The 3887-nt window shown below is 32.9% G+C and overlaps 1 pseudogene; it reads right to left on the bottom strand.

The window, feature by feature from the left end:
• Positions 1-1609: 1609 nt before the first annotated feature.
• Positions 1610-2181, bottom strand: LOC137751867 (heterogeneous nuclear ribonucleoprotein H3 pseudogene; annotated as a pseudogene).
• Between the last annotated feature and the right edge of the window lie 1706 nt (positions 2182-3887).

Genomic DNA, 3887 nt, shown 5'->3' with positions numbered 1-3887 from the left:
CACAGTTTATGGTAGCAGATTCAGGACGTAGACAAAAGTTTTCAGATATTAATTACAGACTTTCTGTTACATGTGCTCTTGTGAGAAGGTTGAAAACATATATTTCATCAAGATTTAATGTATATCATAATTCTGTTAAATGTCAAATATGTGAAAATTCTTCTAGATGAATTCATACTGGCTATGAACTTATTTTGCTTTTAGATCAATCAATATCCTGAAATATCTTTTCCGCAGGGCATGATGGGGTCAAATGAGTAAACAATGGGCTTCCTACTTGGATGGTAATTACGTTAGTGGGATGATAAACCATATAGGGAGTAGGATAACTTGCAGCCTTTTAACAAACAAATATTGGACATTGTTCTAAAAGCAAAAAATGAACATGGTAAAAGATAAAGACCTAGGTGTTTCTCTGTAAGTGTGTGCATGTGTATATATTTTTTCTCACTTACATGGTGCCTGATATGCCAAGTTCCAACTGAATCCCCGAAATGCAATAAAACAGTGAACATTACTATTCATTACTACTCCATTCAAGAAGTTTAGAATCTAGTAATGGACAGCAATATTAATCAAATAAGCATTTTCCATTCAAGTATTCATTCATTCAGGTAGTATTTAAAGAACGCTTATGAATGAGAAGTTATTCTCAGTGCTGCAGATAAGGTTGTGTAAATATAGGTGCCATTGCACAGATATGAAGTGATAGAACTGTGACACCATACATCCTGCAACTGGAACACACAACTCCATCTGCCTGAAAGCAGAGGTCTTGTAAACAATTAACCATGTCCCGACTCTTCTTCATCTATCTAGAAAATGTCAACTGAAGCTAGAAATTTATTTGAAGTTTCTTATTTAGTTCAAAAATATGTGCAATTTTGCATTATTTAATAATATATAAATATGTACTTATAGCATATAGCAACAATTTATTACTAATATATTATAATATGATGAAAACATTAGTTTTCACTTGGCCCCAGTGTTTTAAGTAAAATTGATTATTGGAGCAGGTGTTCTACTGAGACTTGTTTGGGGAATGGTAAGCAATTATTTCAGCTGCAGCATTATTTTAAAATATTTTTAAAATAAAACTAAAACTGGAGATATAGATAAGAAACTGTTCTGAAGACCCATGAATGCAACAGCAAAGTAATATTGTATTTAGAGAGGACTTATTACGTTCTTGTTCACATTATTAGAGCTATTAATATCTACCTTGCAGAAGAGTAATGAGATCATCTAGGTAAATGTACCTTTCAGAGTATAGAACATACAGTAGGAAATCAACAAATTTTAAGATATATATTCTTGACTGCTTTTACAGTAGTTCAGTTTAGAAGTAATGAGGGCCATACAACATACTTCTTTTATTTTTTTTAATATGAAATTTTACTTTTAAGTCAAAGTATGCAATAATTAAAACCTACAGAAAAATTTTTTTCATCACAATCTGTTGCTTTTTCAAATAATATTTTGAAAACATATTCCTTCAGTCAGTATAAAGTTCCTAAAATACAAAAGAAGTTAAATCTGTAAGAAAGCTTAGTAGACCAGATGCTGTGGTCAGAACTCTGTACATTGGTGGTTATGCTTCGGTACATCACACACCATTCACCTCATTCCTGCCATCTTGCCCATGGTAACCTCCACTGCATCCACCACCACCTAAGCCATCAGGAATGCTGTATCTTCCATTGTAAATTGTTCATCATTCCCATTCTCCCAATAGATACATAATCTCCCTTTTTATACATTCCATCTCTGCCATAGCATCCCATTCCAGAACCTCCCAAAGCCACCTCAGGACTAGAATTCAAGAAGAATTCAATGTATTGATGTTGTATGTTATTCATATCTTTAGACATGGCAAGCTACTGCAACTTCATGTGTCATAAACTGTACATCTTCTTCTCTGGTTGCTCTGCTATCAGCTCCAATATCAGTATAAACTTGTATTGGATTTAGTACTGGGAAGAAATTAGCAATGTCATTTTCAGTTGAACGAAAATGTAATCTCATATATACAATATGACCACCATGAAAATCTGAACTTACATCAGCAGCTCCACAATAGCCTGGAACTCCCATACCTCTTCCATCTCTCATTCTATCATCAAAGCCATCATGCCCATAACCAGAATTATTATAGCCACCATAGTCATCACAACCTCCATAACCAGGGTATCAGGGAAGAAAAAGCCAGGACAGATGCCAGAGATAAAACAAATATATTATTTTCGTCATCCATCGCCCACCCCCGGCGCAGTATTATAGCTTTGATGAATATTTGATCTGGAACAAATCACCCCTTTCATCTCACTGGTAATTTTACATAGCCAGAAAAAGCTGCCGAAATTTTAAAATAGGAAGTATGAAAATATGACAGATAGTAAGCAGGATAGTGTTAATGAGATATATAACCCTACAAAATTTTGATACAAATATAAAATGGTCTTTGACAGTTATTTTAAAAAATAAAATTGCAATTCTTTACTAAGAGAGAATATAGTTGGACTTTTGAAGTCAGTGAAGCAATCAGGTTGCACAGGATTTGAACTCCTGTGTGTCACATAACTCGATGTTGTAGAAAACTGGATTGAGTCTTGTCTTTTATTTTTTATAATATTTTATATTTTATACCACTGGGATCATCTAACTTACTCCTATCTAGGCTCAAGCATCATTATTTCTTCAATATTTCTCCATCCTTCATATATAAGTATATATAGTATATATATACACACATATATGTATTTTATTGGTTTCCCTTCTAACATTTTTAGAACATTGGTATTTTTCTCTCTTCATTTGATTTTCTCTTACTGCGTGGCTCCAGATTTTATCTTTAATCTCAAATTATCCTATTAGAGGAGAGAACAAAGAATTCAAACATCTTTCCTTTTTGCCAATTTAGATTTCCAAATGAACAATAGTTTACAAGAACTCAAGTACTGGAACTTAAGCAGAATCCATTAATTTCTCAAAGAAAGTTTCCTTCATATGAGAAAGCTCTTCCTCTTATCTCTAAAAATTGTTGTCCTCAATATTTTGGAGACCAACATAGAGCTGAAAGGTACAGAGCATTTTCTAAAGTTGGATTTCTGTGTATGTGTGTGTGTGTGTGTGTGGTGTGTGGTGTGTGTGGTGTGTTGTGTGTGCATACACGCATGTACTCATTTGTGCCTCTTTGGGGTGGTAAAATATTTTCTTTCTCCTTTGCAAATAAAAATGTCTTATTCTAAAGAAGACAAACTATCAAATGCAATGTGATGTTTTTGTTAAAATAATAAGCAACAGAAGCAGACAGAAATAAATATTTCTCATGGAGGAAAATATATACAACTATAAAACATAAATATACTGGAGAATTATAATATGAATTTGTAAATTGTATGCAAATAGCTTGAAACCAGATCTATAAAGACATAAATAAAGCAACAAGACTGAAAGGTTTATATGTTGGCTTGTTTATAGAGTAGCACAAACATTTTTCTTTTTTAATTGGCAATTAATTTTCGGCAGCCATCTAGGTACTTTCATGTCAAATTACTTTTCTTACACTAAACAAGATTAGGCATCGAAGCAGCAAAGCACTTACATGAAAAGTGAGAAACTGACTGTCAAGTAGATATTTTCCACCTATAACCAATTAAAATGTTTCTTTTTTGATGAATGAGTGTGGTAATTTCACATTTTGTATTTTTACCTAAGTACATACCTGTGTAACATCTCAGTTCACAAGGGTTAAAAAAGATGTGTGTTGATATTTCTGCTATTTCTTTCACGCAATTTACCTTTAGAATGAAACCAAGGAGCATTTAAAAACAACACAGAGCTTTCTTATGCTACTGCACACAAAAATACATCAACAGTACATG

The sequence above is a fragment of the Eschrichtius robustus genome, chromosome 18, assembly GCF_028021215.1.
Source record: "Eschrichtius robustus isolate mEscRob2 chromosome 18, mEscRob2.pri, whole genome shotgun sequence".
NCBI classification, from domain to species: Eukaryota; Metazoa; Chordata; class Mammalia; order Artiodactyla; family Eschrichtiidae; genus Eschrichtius; species Eschrichtius robustus.
Note: the sequence above shows the minus strand (reverse complement) of the source record. Positions and strands in the feature narration are given on the sequence as shown.